At 46.0% G+C, this 16,408-nt stretch overlaps 1 long non-coding RNA gene across 1 annotated transcript in view; it reads left to right on the top strand.

Annotated features, from left to right (window-relative positions):
• Positions 1–16,408, top strand: part of LOC144792822 (uncharacterized) — a 107,668-nt gene that overhangs the window by 13,455 nt on the left and 77,805 nt on the right. The window contains exon 3 of the long non-coding RNA XR_013602626.1: positions 2,557–2,616. This is a non-coding gene — a long non-coding RNA (uncharacterized LOC144792822). The remainder of the gene's footprint in view (positions 1–2,556; positions 2,617–16,408) is intronic.

Below are 16,408 nucleotides of genomic sequence, written 5' to 3'. Positions count from 1 at the left end.
CTGAGCTTGCAGTTTCCCCACTTGCACTTTTCAGGTTTAGCTCAGGGCTTTTCATCTGCCCCCCTGTTTGGACTCATTACCTACCAATCCTGAGGTACTATACTCTATAGGTCCTGCCTACTCCTTCTGTTGATGAGAGCTTCCACCTATCTGGGGGTTAATAGACGTGGTGATGAAGACAACCTTGGATCAAAATTATGAACACTTTGGTTGGATAATGATTGGTTGATAATGATGGGTAGATATGAGTCTGGTGAAATCAGACAATCCAACCCGACCTCATATTGGACCTCTGTTTGTTGTTGCCCGTCCACCTTTATGAGTGGACTTGGCAATTTCTCTTTTCTTTTAAAATGTTTGCTCACAAAGTCCTTGATGGGGTTAGAAAGGACCAACCCTCCTCCCTTCTTGTCTTGTTGCCGGCTTGTCTGGTAAATACTTCTGTTGATCTGGCATGCTGACTTTTTTGCTTTTCCTTTTGATGCTGCCTTAACCTCATCTACTGGATCAATTCTCATCATGGTGTCTATTGACAGGCCATTACCTTTCCGCAATTTACCTCTACCAGGTGACATCCCCGCTACTAAGCAGCACTTTTCCCCGGCACTCCTCCAGGGGCACCTACTGCACTTTTGCTCTACTCATTGGCTTACTTTAAAAATTATTTAATAGCCAACAATTCCACTTACCTCTGCTGTGCCTGTATTTCTCCAGTCTTCTTCTGCTAATGTTTAATCCCGTTTTAGTCCAACTTGTATTGGCTAACTGTAAGCAATTGTTGGAGTTTTTTACTGGTTTTGCTGGTGGTCCGGGCTCTAACGGCATACTACGGCTGTAGATACTGCTTGCACCTGCTCTTCCTCCTAGCCCCCCCCCACCCTTTCAGGGGAGCTGAGGTTGCTGCCCGACCCTGCTTACAGTGTTTTACAACAGACCTTCTCTAAATCCTTTTCCGCTGAGCCAGGGGTCGGTGACGGTATATCACAACAAATTAATAATTTTTCCCTTATATTTAGTTTCTCCTTTTTGTTTGTTTGTTTCTTCAAATTGTAGCATCGGGAAGTAGGAGATGGGTTTTTTAAACATTTTAAACCCAGGAAAGAAAATGTGTTGGTTTTCCACTAGGATTGTCCTCTTTTCTTCATTGGATTACTTGTAATTTTTGTTGAGTGGAGTTAAGGAAACTCACCAAAAGTTGAAAAAAGAAAACGTCTGCAGGTAGGGTTCATATTTCTTTATTTATTGAAACAAAATTGTGAAAAATGCCCATTTAATTAATATAGACTGTAAAAAGAAGACAGCAATCACCATGAAATGTTTTTCATTTTAATAGTGTAGAATGTACACAAGATTGTCTATGTACTCCGAAGCAATCATCAATGAAAATTGTTGAATTTTGCACAATAGTCTTTCTGACATTTCTTTACACTTTTTAGAAACTCGGGGATTCAGAGTTACTGACAGTGAGAGAGCCGTTCTCATTTCTTGAAAACGTTGTTCTTTTATCAAAATTCCTAAGAAATGGTATAGATTAGGGTGGTTTTTACCAATACTACTGGTAATTAAATTATGCCATCCTTCTATTGAATTGTTGTTTTTTAAACTTTCCTTCAAGCAGGCTGAGTAGCAGTTCCACCACTCAATTTGAAACATGGTTCCCTCCTGCGACCTAGCCTGATTAGATGGCCAATCCACATATTTTTGAAGAGATTTAGAAGTGATGCCAAGTTGTGCTCATTTTGGGTAAAAAAATTGAATTTGATAAATAAGGTGTAGAATTTGTCCACACACTCAGGAGGTACAAAACACAATATTGCTTGTTTCTTAAGTTCATATTGCAGTTTACTGCTTGTCCTGTATTCTCCAACCAAGGATTTTTTTTTTACATTTTTCTCCATTACGCCTGGAAAAAGTGAAAAGAAGAACTTGAATTTGGGTAAATGGGTGGATTTTATTAATAGAATTCTCTAGCGTAACTGTATTATGAATGGTACTGAGAAGTAGTATGTGCTTGAGAGGGTATTCATTATCATATAGTTAAAAAAAATTCTTGGTTGAACGTTTTAGTAAGTTTAGAAGGAATGTTAATATCTTAATAGGTCCTGTGAGTCACTCTCATGGGATTGAAGGTTTGGTCTGTTGTTTTTCACTTTGATTTAAGATTTCAGTTCTTTGACATGAGATGGATCCTTGATATTCTGTTATGAGTTAAAGATGGAAAAAATAATGGTTAATATTTAAGAATGTATTTAGTAAAATACGTACTTTCTTGTTATGTTGCAAGAATTTTATTTTGGTTAATTAGTTCCTGTGGGATTGAATATGTATGTTAAAGAAATGCTATTTTCTTTAAGTTTTTTTTATCTGTTATAGTTTTTCCTGGAAGTACTTGTAAGATGGTAGCAGGTTTTGGGTAAGGAGCAGCACATAATAAACTCAGATTGACCTAATACAGGAGTCTTGAGACTTTATCTTTCTCACTTGCTCTTTTTATTATTCCAATAAGCAAGTACAGAGGTCATGGGGTAATTAGTTCTTCTCTTCTTTTCTTTACAGGAACAGGAATGCCAGGACAACCAAGCAGGAAGTGCCCCACAGATGAAGAGAAAACCACAGGTAAGTGTTTACAACTGGTTTATGCAGAGCTTGAAGGGAGTGAGATTTGTGGGGAGATCACCACCTTAAATGAAAAGCTCCTGCCCCATCACCGAAAAAACCTCTGTAAGTACCAGAACCCAGTTACTACACTGGGTTGAATGGAAAATGCTAATATTCTGAATAGTTTCATTTGGTGTTAAGTAATGGACAACACAATAAAAAAACACTTCTATACAATTTGGAGAATTACTCGCCTTTGTGTGTTAGAACTGTTGTTAGGTAAATAGCTTTGGTTGGCTGCGGCAAGGGAAATTTTTACACGGGGAACCCTCTATTTGTATCACCCAGGCGTCTTTCCTTTTTACCACCTCCCAAGGCTCCCCAGCAAAAGAGCACGTACCTCGGTTAGCCATGCTCCTCAAAGTACATGGCTGGTGTCTCGTCGGATACGTTGCCTCCTGGCACTCCTCTAATATCAGTGGCAGCAATCCCAGGATTTCCTTCTCTATGCTTTCTAGTGTCTCGTGTTTCCAATGGTGGACTTCCCTTCCTCTTCTCTTCTGGGGTCTTGAGCAGCCCCTCTCCTGGGGATTGGTTTAACCAATTTGGTGCTCTGGACGGCCGGGAGCAATCATCACGCACCGTGGGCGTGTGCTCAAAACAGCACACGGCCGTCCTGGCACCCACCTATGGGGGGAGAGCTGGTGCTCCCCCGTTAACCACCAATCTTGCTGCCCCCACCGGGGAGGCCCCATGACTCCCCCCGCCCCCTCCTACACGACATCTAATGGCAACAGCGCACATTGCGCGCCAACATCATTAGATGAAACTGGACGCAGTGGAAGCCATTTGCTTCCCGCGCATCCAGGAGGAGAAGATGAGTTTCTCCTCGGGGAGTAGGGGGGTTTCCAAACAAAGGGGCATCGGGGGCAAGGAAAGGGTTTTCCATCCTCCGATGTCTCTTTAAGCATTCCTGCTGCAGGATCGCTCGATCGTGCAGCAGGAATGCCCACTAGACACCGGGGATTTTTTTATAGTATTTTATTATTTTGTAAAAAGGCAATCAATTTGGGGAGCGGCCCCCTGGGCAAGGGTCGCTACCCTTGGGGCACATTTCTTTGGCCGTTTCTGCCCTGTGGGGGGGGGGCAGATCGGCCCAATCATTTTTTAGATTGCCCACTGGGCCACCAGGTTTTTTTTTGTGCTTTATTTTGTTTTCTTTCAGTATGTAATGGATGCAGGGAGCGGCCTCTTAGGCAAGGGTCGCTCCCATTTGAGGGACATATTGTTTGGCCGATTATGCCCCCATGGGGGGGGCAGATCGGCCAAACTCATTTTTGTAGATGGCCCACAGGGCCACCATAGATTTTTTTTGTTTGTTTCTTTTTTTGTAATGCATGCGGGGAGCGGCCCCTTGGGCAGGGGTCGCTCCCCTTGGGGAAGATATTCTTTGGCCTATTCTGCCCCATGGGGGGCAGAAAAGGCCCACATTTCTTTTTCTATTGCCCACTGGGTCACCAGGGATGTTTATTTTTTTGTTTTTTTGCTTTTCTTTGTGTAATGCATGTGGGGAGCAGCCCCTTGTGCAAGGGTTGCTCCCCTTAGGAGGACATATTATTTGTCCATTTCTACCCCCGGGGGGGTGCAGATCGGCCCAAATGAATTATAGATGGACCACTGGGCCACCAGCTATTTTTTTGTTTTCGTTGTTTTTTTTAGCCCCTTGGGCAAGGGAAATGTATTCAGGCCATTTCTGCCCCACTGAGGGGGGGGGGGGGGGGGGGGGGTAGCCCAAAATCATTTCAGATGGCCTACTAGGCCACCAGGGATTTTTTATATAGATGATTGTGGTGAGCGGCCCCATGGACAAGGGTCGCTCCCCTTTATGGGATTGAATATTTCAGCTGTTTCTGACCCCTTGGGGTCGACCTTTTGCTTTTAGGCCCACCTACCCACTGTTGGACTTGGCCCTTTCCCCCCAAAAGTTTTCGCTTTCACCCCCCTATTTTAGGATGTCTGCCCCATGGTAAATAAAGCTGTATAGGCCATGTGTGGTATGAGATGCCCGGTGTAATATGAAAATGTAATGCAATGGTGTGCGCACCTGTGCTAACCCCCTGGTAGAAATGTACCCTGATGGAATGCTGTATTTAAAATGGATGCCATGGCTATGTGTTGTGCCACCTGACTGCAGTAGGTTAGCGGTCTACATGTTAGGTACCCAGCCATCCCTGCTTTTGGAGGGAAAGCCTGGCACCCAGGGTGCTCTACTCCTCCCCCTGAGCCAGTTTAAACCAGTTCGCCAGAGAATTCCAGAAGCTTCTGGCACTGTCTGGTAGGTGGGGTGAGGGGGATATAAATGAGGGGGACCTGCACCATGTGCTGAGACAAAGCTAGGACAAGAACGTGAGGGGACCTGCTGCCAGGGGATACCACCACTTGGGCCTGTGTGCTGGACCCTGCACCTATCTAGAACCCCTCCACTGTCCCCAGGGCTAGTGGAAGCCCCACTGCAGGAGTTCAGGCTGCTGTGTAGGAGGAGGGCCACGCTACAGTGGAGGATGGTGAAAGCCTACCGCCCTGTTTTGATGAGTTCTTACTAACTGCTGACCTGGCCCAGTAGTGCCTGCTGCTCTGTCCCCTGGCCCCTGGAGAAGAAAGGAGTGCCAGCCTGGGTCCCTGAGGCTGCTGGGACCTTGCGCCACGCAAGCACTGCACCTAAAAGCCCCTGAAGCAGAAGAGAGCACCATATTGGGTCTGGACTGGACCCCTCTGCCCCCAGGAGGTGAGGAGCGTTACCCTGGGGCTTGCTACTGGGACTGCCTGCCCCCCAGGTGCTATAATCTTAAAGCGCTGTGCTGTGAAGACGCTGCTTGGCCAGTGAAGCGCTATACTGCTGGAGGTGCTACTGCCTGAACTTCTGGTTCCTGAGCGCTGTGCTGCAGAAGCGCTGCTGGGCCTACAGGAACTGTTTTATTGGGAAGAACTGTCTTATGCCAGGACTGCTGTCTCTTACAGCGCTGCGTCTACAAAGCTCTATCTTTGCCCAGGACGTTTGTAGCCTGCTGTCCCCTGTGCTGTGCCTTCTAAGCGCTACAGCGCCAGATTCTGCCCCTGGTGCTAATTTAAATAAAATCAGGAGCCTACCCCGCGTTATTGCCACCTCTCAGCCTTGTGAATAGGGCGGGTGCCTACCCCGCATGAGGACGCGCTGCTGTTTGCCAAAGTGAAGCGCTGCGGGAGCCTACCCCACGTTTTGGCACCCTTACGCAAATTTAAAGCATAGCGGGTGCCTACCCCGTTCTATGCGGATTTCGCAGCGGGTGCCACCCCGCACAGGCACCGATGGAAGATCACCGCCGCAACCCGTGGCTGTAGAGAAAGCCCCGGGCTGCTGCGCTGCTCGCAGAGACCCAGAAGCCAGGCAGGAGCGTGCCTGGATTGGGGCGTGGCCGCCCGCCGAGAAGAGGAAGTGAGCAGAAGTGCTGCCGGGGCTCCCGTGGTGGAAGGGGAGCCCCGCGTGCTGCCGCAAGTGAGTACGGCTGCCCGGAGGCCTTGTGAGGACAGGAGAGCCCCGCGGCCTGGCTGAGACGTCCGGAGCCTTGCCGGCTCCTTGCCCAAGCCCCGGGTCCCAGGAGGGGCCCGGGTGAAGTTGAGTGAGGCGCTGCTCAGGGGCAGGGGAAAACTGTCCCACCAGTCCTGGGTGGAGTTTGCGGAGGAGTGTTGGACTGCATTGGAGGATTGGGTGGTGAGTAGAGCAGTGGAGGATTGGGAAGGGCTGTGCCATGCAGTTATCAAGGAGCACATGCTAAGGAGTTGTTTCCCAAGTCTGTGTCACCACCTGTTGCAGTGTGGGTTCTCAGACCCCAGGGAACTTGCATGGGAGGCAGACCTTTGGGTAAGTGCCAGGGAGTCTGAGAGGGCATTGGGGAGTGATCCAGAAGGGAATAGTGCAGGGATCTTCTGACCCAGCGAGGCGGGAGAGGTGAGGAATAGCCCAGCTAGGTCCCAGGATATTGAGAGGGTTGTAGGGCCTCACATCCTATCTACAGGAAGGAGTGAGACGGGGAGGTGTCCCGAGGTGCCCCAACCGCAGTCACAGAGCCTGGAGAGTTTCAGAAGGGAACCCCAGGATGGGAGCCTATGCTGTCCTGATGTGCCTTCCAGTAAAAGGGATCCCCTCGTGTCAGGAGAACCCGAGCATCTGTAATCGGAGCTTCAGAGGTTCAGGGGTCTGCCCAGTCACAGGGTTTAGATCCTGGGCTGGGGTTCCAGGTTCAGGGGTAGCCTGACCTGGAGGGTGGGGCACTTGTAAACAAGGTCCCTACCGGTGTAACTTCCAGGGGTACTTCTCCAGGTGGGAGGGTGCGGAACTCTGAAAGGGGGTGCAGAGGGAAGAAGGTCTCTGCTCTGGCCCCGGCTCAGCCACAGGGCGTAGATCCCGGGTTGTGTGGCCAGGTTCAGGGGTTGCCTGACCTGGCAGGTGGGACATCAGTAGTCAGAGTCTCCCCGGAATCGACTTCAGGGGTACTACTCCAGGTAGGAGGGTGCAGAACTCTGGAAGGGGGTGCAGGGGGAGGGAGGACTCGCCCCTGTCACCAGTTCAACCTGAGGGTTTCGACTCTAGATTGGGGAGAGAGTGGTGTTCCGAGGGTGTACCGCGTAGGAAGAGAGGGCGGAACCCCAGAAGGAAAGGTAGGGGGAGGAGAGCTTCGCCCCTGGTGGCTGGTCAGCCTGAGGGTTTGGACCCCAGGTGGGAGGACCAGTGGCAGTTTGGTAGGAGGAGAGTGGTAAAAGGGTACTACGGGCCTGGGGCTAAAGCCCTTCACTCTGTGAGAGATCAAGGGCCAGAGACTCCTGGATGGCCTAGAGGCCAGTCCTGGCCACATCCCACTAGAGAGCTTCAGTGGGGTGGTTTGGTTGGTGAAGGGAGGGTTGAGCGAGGGAATCATCGGGTTCCAGAGTGGCGAAGAACCTGCAGATGCCCCTGCAGTTGCGGGCCTGCATCCACCTTTTTCCGCCCCAAGCAGGGAAGGCCATCACAGCAATGATTGGTCTACCCTGGCTTTTGGCTGGGGGGAGTTGTGTTGGACTTGGCCCTTTTCCCCCCAAATTTTTCACTTTCACCCCCCTTTTTTAGGATGTCTCCCCCATGGTAAATAAAGCTGTATAGGCCATGTTTGGTATGAGATGCCCGGTGTAATGTAAAAATGTAATGCAATGGTGTGCACACCTGTGACAACCCCCTGTTAGAAAAATACCCTGATGGAATGCTGTATTTAAAATGGATGCCATGGCTATGTGTTGTGCCACCTGACTGCAGTAGGTTAACGGTCTAGATGTTAGGTACGCAGCCATCCCTGCTTTTGGAGGGAAAGCCTGGCACCCAGGCTTCTCTACTCCTCCCCCTGAGCCAGTTTAAACCAGTTCGCCAGAGAATTACAGAAGCTTCTGGCACTGTCTGGGAGGTGGGGTGAGGGGGATATAAATAAGGAGGATGTGCCACCATGTGCTGAGACAGAGCTGGGACAAGAACGTGACGGGACCTGCTGCCAGGGGATACTGCCACTTGGGCCTGTGTGCTGGACTCTGCACCTATCTAGAACCCCTCTACTGTCCCCAGGGCTAGTGGAAGCCCCACTGCAGGAGTTCAGGCTGCTGTGTAGAAGCAGGGCCACGGTGAGAAGGGAAAACATGGCGGCCGCAGGCTAGCGCGGCTCGCACGGCCAGAGACAGCTCTCTAGACTCCACGCTGCCTGACGGGACTATGCGGTTTCAGACAGTATACGGCTTAGGGGAACTGGTTCGTGAGTTTATGGCTGCATTGCGGTATTAAAAAACGGAAGGCTGGATTAAATTAAAAAAAAACGGCATTTGGTAGTTTGTGAAGCAGTGCTACAGAAATACAATTCCAGCCCTACTACATGATATTCACAAACCTAAGAGCAGAGTGAAAAACGGAAGGCGCATTTTGGGACAACGTACCTTTGTGGATCTTCCACGCAAGCTAACCTCCGGACCCGTTCAATGTGCCTGTCTGCCGCGGTCCGCCCCCTCCCCTCCGCGTTCCTGCCTCGTTGGAGGCAGGCAGCCGTGGAGCTCAGGCGTGGCCGCGCGGCGGCTGCCCGGGGGCTCCGTGGAGCTGTGGTTGCTGAACGGAGGAGGGGGGGATTCGCAAAAGAATACGTCTCTGAGCTGGATCCGGGCGAGGCAGCTATCGATCCGCAGGGAGCGGTAAGATCGGAAATGATCAGAGGAGACTCGATGTGCCCAGACGACTCGGCAGACCGCCCCCTCAGCTGAAAGTAAGGCGGTCAGATATTCCAGGGGGGAAACTAGTCCTGAAGGGAAGAGCAAGGCCTTACCCTTAAGGTGCACAAGAAGTGGGACCAAGACAAGGGGCTTAGGGGGTAAAAAAAAAAACTACAGCTCCAAGGGTGCTCCACAAGATCGGGGCAGAGTGCAACTAGAAGTGCAGCTGTGGGGGAAGAGCATACTTCAGCGACAGGTGAAGCGAAAGGCACTGTTCCTAGGGAGGTGGTTGAAGACATAAAGCAAAAGGGAACAAGAAATAGACACCCAAAGAGCTCTAGCGGCATAACTCCATCCTTATGCTCATTCTTTAAAGTGCTGCCCCGAATATTGGATATTTCATCAGGGATGACGGCTGCTATGGCAGGGGCTTCACAGACACAGACAGCTCAGGCGTCTGTAGCTGCACCTACACCCAGTCTAGTTCCTGGGCCGACGGAGATAACAGCTCCTTTAGTGTCATCATCCCCATTAGCCATCCCTGTACTTAACACACTAGCTAAGGCAGTAATTGGATCAGTGGAGTCCGCTGTGCCTGCTAATGAAGCTGCTTCTGCATATAACAGGCAGTTAGGTGAAGGGTCCCAAGGGGGGCACACTTCAGATAAGGAAACGATGCCAGATGGTGATGGGGGCAAATTGGAGGACCCAGGAGTTGGCAATACACTCGAGGCTCTGGTAAAGTCAATAACTGCAATGAGGGAGGAAATCCGTGCTGATTTTGCAGTCTCTAAGACGAATCAGAATGAAATCAGAGCATCCTGTGAGATGCTTGATCAAAAGGTGGACGGCCTATGTACAAGGACGGAGGCTTTGGAAAGCTCTGTGGGGTCGCTGACATCCAATCTAGAGATAGCTAGATCTAAAATTCAAACTCTGCAAAGGGATGGTGAAAGTATGCGAGAGCGAGTTGAAGGTTTGGAAAATTATTCCCGGAGGAACAATTTGCGACTTCTAAAGATCCCGGAAGGGAAGGAGGGCACAAACCTCAAAAGTTTTGTAATTAAGATTCTAAAAGACTCCCTTAACTTGGAGGAGTCAGTTGAGGAGCTAGATAATGACATCCAGCGAATTCACCGGGACCCATTTCGCCTAAAACCAGGAAGAGACAAACCCAGAAAGGTTTTGATCAACTTCCTGACATATTCACTTAAGGATAAGATCTTGAACCTCGCACTGAAAGCCAGATCATTGCAGGGCCCGGACTTCTCCTTTGAGGTGCGGTCAGATTTATCTAAGACCACTCTTGACAGACAGTGGGAGTTGGGGCATCGCATGGATACATTTAGATCTCTAGGCGCCACTGTCCAGATGAGGTTCCCAGCCTTTTTGCGCATTATGTATAACAATAAAATGCATAATATCCGTTCGCCCCTGGAAGCTGATGAGCTATTAGAATCTATTAGAGACCATGCCCAGGCTCAGAGTAAAAGATAGCGGGATATGTGGGTCTATACAGTTTCTATTCTTGATTAATTATTAAACCATGGAAGGGGGGGGGGAAAGGGCAAGAAGACTTAAAAAAAATAAAACATATTAACATATGATAGATACACTTGCATTTAAAAAAAAAATCATTGTCACAAGAGGGGTTGTAGGGGTAACTTAATTTTATAATTTAAAAATATATGTATATATATATTCACTGACAAAACCATAGGTTATAGACCATATATAGTTAGGAATTAGCATTTACAAAACCTTATTTTACTCACACAAAACCATTGAAATTCGCATATATAGTTAGTTGCACTAACTATATATCGCGCACCCGCAATCCACTGCTGATCATGTCACCTATTACATCATTCATGACATGGTCAGTGACATCACTGATGACATCATTGATGACATCTCAAATGACATCACTGATGACATCACTGATGACATCTCAAATGACATCACTGATGACATCACTGATGACATCTCAAATGACATCACTGATGACATCACTGATGACATCTCATTTGACATTACTGATCACATCACTGATGACATCATTCATGTGATAATACGATGAACCTCTTCAGACTCTAATATAACCTTAGATACACTCAGTGTAAACAGACACTCACAGACTGTCACTCATCCATGGAGTTACTCACACACCTAGTCAGTCATGCAAAGAATCAATCACACCTCCATTTCCTCAACTATACAGTTATACACACCTTACTTATTCAAACATATACTAACACATATTTACTCTCTTATACAATCCCTGATACAAGTTCAAAATGATCCATACAGCCACTCACACATTCACTGGCTCTTATGCACAGTTATTTATATATGTCAACTCTCACATGTACTGTGTTTTACATATGTACTTACTTTGACATGTAGCACTGAGATATCCATTCACTCACCAATACACTCATGCACACAGTCAACCGCCCATACATCTGTTTCCACATGCACTTTTGAACCCATACATCTAGTGAATCAACTGCTCACACATCTATGCACAGAGTCATATACCTCCCAGCCACCCACACACACACTCAGTCTCCCATACAAATACTTGGGCAACCAATCAATAACCCATATAGTTACTCATATAGCTACTGATCAACACATGCAGCACTTTACAGAACAACAGACATAATGATGCACAAATTAGACAGTTTAGTCACTAACCCATGCACTCAGTGAGACACATTTAATCACTCACTCATACAGTCAGTCATGCACCTACTAAATCCTTCATCCAGACACTTATACATCCACTCATTCTTCAATATGTAAGACATATTTTAACTTTACAGAAACATACAGTCACTGGTTGTTGTCATCAGTGATGTCATCAGTGATGTCATTTGAGATGTCATCAGTGATGTCATCAGTGATGTCACTGACCATGTCATGAATGATGTAATAGGTGACATGATCAGCAGTGGATTGCGGGTGCGCGATATATAGTTAGTGCAACTAACTATATATGCGAATTTCAATGGTTTTGTGTGAGTAAACTAAGGTTTTGTAAATGCTAATTCCTAACTATATATGGTCTATAACCTATGGTTTTTTCAGTGAATTTTCAAGGTTTTGTAAATGCTAATTCCTAACTATATATGGTCTATAACCTATGGTTTTTTCAGTGAATTTCAATGGTTTTTTAATAGCAAATATCAAAAGCTGTAAAATGTATTCTTCTTTTAAAGGAAAAATATATTTTATATGTATTTAATATAATTTTTTTATGTATATACATTTTTTGAGGGTACGAATTTATCAACTATCATGCTGAAGAAGAGTGTGGGAAAAAAAAACAAAGAGGAGGACTAAGAGGAAAGAACAATCAGTTCAAAAATACAATTGCTTTAAAGCATGAAGTGCTTTTCCACACATTTACATTTAAATAACCCATATTAGAACATACAAAATATCTACAGAGGAGACGGTGTACATTGAATTTTAGACTCTTCATTGGTACCTACATGTTGGTACTTACATCACCCACACAACACAACAGCTCTATTCAGAGCTACCCTACCTCAATGCACTCTAAAATATTATTTTACTATTTCCCTTGGTTTTCCCCTTGTTACGCTTTCCGGAACGCTACCCGGTGCGCGGACCGGGCGCTAACCGTGCGAAAATTTGAAAAAAAAAGGTTTTTTTTTTACATATATGGGCCTCCTCAGCCACCCTCAGAAAACCTAGGGGGTCAGGATATGTCTCCCGTGCCCCCTTATACCCATTCCCAACATTGTTTATCCTCCATCTTGTGACTAAATTCGTCCGAAACACAAGATGGCGGACTCCCGTTACGCTACCGGTGAGCTACCCAGTTCGCGTACCGGGTAGCGCTTCCACCGTGAAAAATCGAAAAAAAAATTATTTTCTTTTTTTGCCCCGCGGGGCCCTTTAATAGCCCCCACATTAATCCTAGGGGGTCAGGAGGGGTCTACCTTGCCCCTTTCATTCATTTCCCCCTTTGTTTATTTCCACCTCTTGTCTCTCGATCCTACCGAGAGACAAGATGGCGGCCGCTCCGGACTGTTTAGAATGTTGAGAGTCACCGGAGAGCCAATCCGCTTCTCCTCGCGAAGTTCCGTTACGCGTCTGGTACGCGAACCGGGGCGCTAACCGGGACGCTGTCACAGATATATATATTTTTTTGAACGTTAATTTCTCAAAATCCACTGGAGCACATATCTTGAGACCTAGCAAAGGCACATCGGGCAAACAGTCTCTACAATTTTGCCAAGTTTCATAGAAATCCATTCAGCCGTTCGAGCTAAAAGTAAGTCCAACCGCCCTATGGAAAACTCAATGTTAAAAACACGTTTTGGGACCCCCCTTTTTTCTCGGCCCCCGCTTGACGAAACCCCCCCATACTTTCAGGGGACGCTCAGAAACAAAATGTGCCATTTTCCTGACAATTTCAGCCAATTCCGTCCATCAACGCCAAAGTTATTCAATATAGAATTTTCAGAAATCCCTATTCAAAAAAATCCTAACTATATATACCTACTGGCGACTGCCAGTAGGTAATATATATATATATATATATATATATATATATATATATATATATATATATATAACATTTCTATGGCAAAATGAAACCCCTCATTTTGTTCCTTTGCAAATTAAATGTTTTAAGTGTTAACACTTTATTCCAAGCAAGATGACTTCAGGTGTGCCATACTTTTGTCATAAGTAAGACTGTTAGCGCTCTAGTTGTTCTTTAGAACACTCTGGGACATTCTGTCACTGGGCTATAGTTGGGATACATCTGGCTGATATTTGGGCTACATTTGTTTTTTTTTGTCTCTGGCGGCCATCTTTGGGCTACATTGGGCTACATTGGGCTACATTGGGGTACATTTGGGCTCTAACATATATATAGCCCAATGTAGCCCAATATATATTTTTCAAAGTTAATTTTCGTAAAAACCACTGGAGCATATATCTTGAGACATAGCAAAGGCACATCGGGCTACCAGTTCCTACAATTTTGCCAAGTTTTGTGGAAATCCATTCAGCCGTTCGAGCTAAAAGTGAGTCCAACCGCCCTATGGAAAACTCAATGTTAAAAACATGTTTTGGGACCCCCCTTTTTTCTCGGCCCCCGCTTGACGAAACCCCCCCCAAACTTTCAGGGGACGCTCAGAAACAAAATGTGCCATTTTCCTGAAAATTTCAGCTCATTCCGTCCATCAACACCAAAGTTATTCAACATAGAATTTTCAGAAATCCCTATTCAAAAAAATCCTAACTATATATACCTACTGGCGACCGCCAGTAGGTAATATATATATATATATATATATATATATATATATATATATATATATATATATATATATATATATATATATATATATATATATATATATATATATATATATATATATATATATATATATATATATATATATATATATATATATATATATATATATATATATATATATATATATATACTTGTGTATATATAAAAGGGTGACCAAAGGGTGGAGGAAAAGAAGAGAGTTAATTATAGCATATACTCCATAACACATAAGGGGTCTCCCGGCCTCTCCCATCATAAAACAAGTTCCCCCTTGGTCTCCATATCGGCATGTAGTTGCAGTTAGCCGATTGGTTATATTAGCAGGGTGGAGTTAAGGTTGGAGAGCTGTTGGATGTGTAAATCTGGCTATCCATCAGGCCAGAGTAAGTAGGGGTGGGTTTTCCAGGGGGGGTGGGAGAAGGGAGGGAGGGGGAAATAGCAAAAAATCCTCATAAGTCTGCCTCTTGGTATTCTATAGTATGTTTATTTCTGACATTTGTCCAACATTACAATTCTAAATTGTTAATCTTAGGATTCCCTCAGGGGCTGTTGGGAAAGGTCGAGGAGAGGGGGATAGAGGTGGCACCATGATAGTTCTTCACTATATGTCCTGGAATGTCAACGGTCTGTGAGTGAGAAGTAGGCGGGAACGCACAATGCAGTATCTGAGGGACTCTCCCGCGCAGATCATTGCCATCCAGGAGTCACATCTTCTTAAAACTGAGTCCGTGGAGATACTTTAAAAACAGAGATGGGTTGATAAATTCTGATATACCGATCATAACGCTAACATCAGTGGGTACTATTTATTTTCAAGAAAGCTGCTAAAGCCCAAATTCTGGATTTCATAGAAGACCACACAGGGAGATGGTTGATACTGAGAGTACTGTTGGCGGGTCGATGCTGCACCTTGGTGGGCTATTATGGCCCTAACTCAGACGATCCATCGCATATGGATGCCATTAGGAACCACCTGGTACTATCTCAGGATCCGGTGATTTGGATGGGAGATTTCAACATCGTGCTGAATCCTAAGTTGGATAAATCAGTAAATTCGAGGGCCTGCTCTTATAGCAATAATGACCCAGCTTGGCCTGGCGGATCTATGGAGGATAAGAGCAGGTAGTAAAATGGGGGTTTCCTTCCGGAATAGTCGCTTCAAGCACAAATCCAGAATCGATTACGCTCTGTTCAGCTACAATTTGAAAAACACTTTAACAGCGATAGAGTATCTCCCATCTCATCTGTCGGACCATTCGGCTCTTGTTTTTTCCCTTAGATCCGACAGTAGGATGGACACCCATCTTGGTCATTTGATCGGACACTCCTACTTGAGGAAGAAGAAGTCAACTTCCTGGCCTCAGAAACAACTGCATTTTTTAAAATAAATCTTGAATCCTCAACCCCGGCTGTTGTCTGGGAGGCCTTTAAGGCCTTTCTAAGAGGGTGTATTACTAGCAGGGCCTCCTATCGGATTAAAAAATACAAGGAGATGATAGCCAGTTTGGAACATGAAATGAAGGGCATTGAGTTAAACTTAGGGCAGTCTCTAGGTTCCCTAGAGGAGCAGTCAAAATTGGCTGAGTTAAAGCTCCACCTAGAAAACATCTTACAAGAAAGGGTTAATAAAAGGTGGAAAGCAAGCAAGATCTCCCATTTTGAGTTTGGAGAGGCCGCGGGCAGAGTATTGGCATGGAAAATAAAATCTGACCAAGCCCTGAAATACATCAGAGAAATCAAGGTGGATGGGGAGGCGGCGCCAAGGGTATCTAATTTAGAGATCGGCAAAGCCTTTTTTGAATTCTTCGAGGCAATTTATAGGGAAGAGTTACCTAATGATCAGACGGCAAGGGATACGTGGCTGGAAGGGATTATGCTTCCAACCCTCTCAACAGCACAGAGCAATAGTTTAGAAACATAATAACGGAGGCAGAGGTAAGGGAAGCAATAAGGCAAACAAAAAAAGGGAAAGCATCTGGCCCATACGGTCTTCCTAGAGAGATTTACAAAGTCTTGGGGGATGCTATTGTCCAAGTATTGACGACCCTCTTTAACAGCATTCTTAGAGAAGGGATGCTACCGCCAAAATCGTAGGGTGAGGCCACAATTGTTCTCATCCCCAAACCAGGGAAGGATGTTTCGGATTGTGGGTCCTACAGGCCAATATTGTTGCTGAACAGTGACTATAAAATCTTTGCCGCCATAATGTCAGCA

This window comes from Lissotriton helveticus, chromosome 11, assembly GCF_964261635.1.
Source record: "Lissotriton helveticus chromosome 11, aLisHel1.1, whole genome shotgun sequence".
Classification (NCBI taxonomy): domain Eukaryota; kingdom Metazoa; phylum Chordata; class Amphibia; order Caudata; family Salamandridae; genus Lissotriton; species Lissotriton helveticus.
This window is presented reverse-complemented; position numbering and strand designations above follow the sequence as displayed.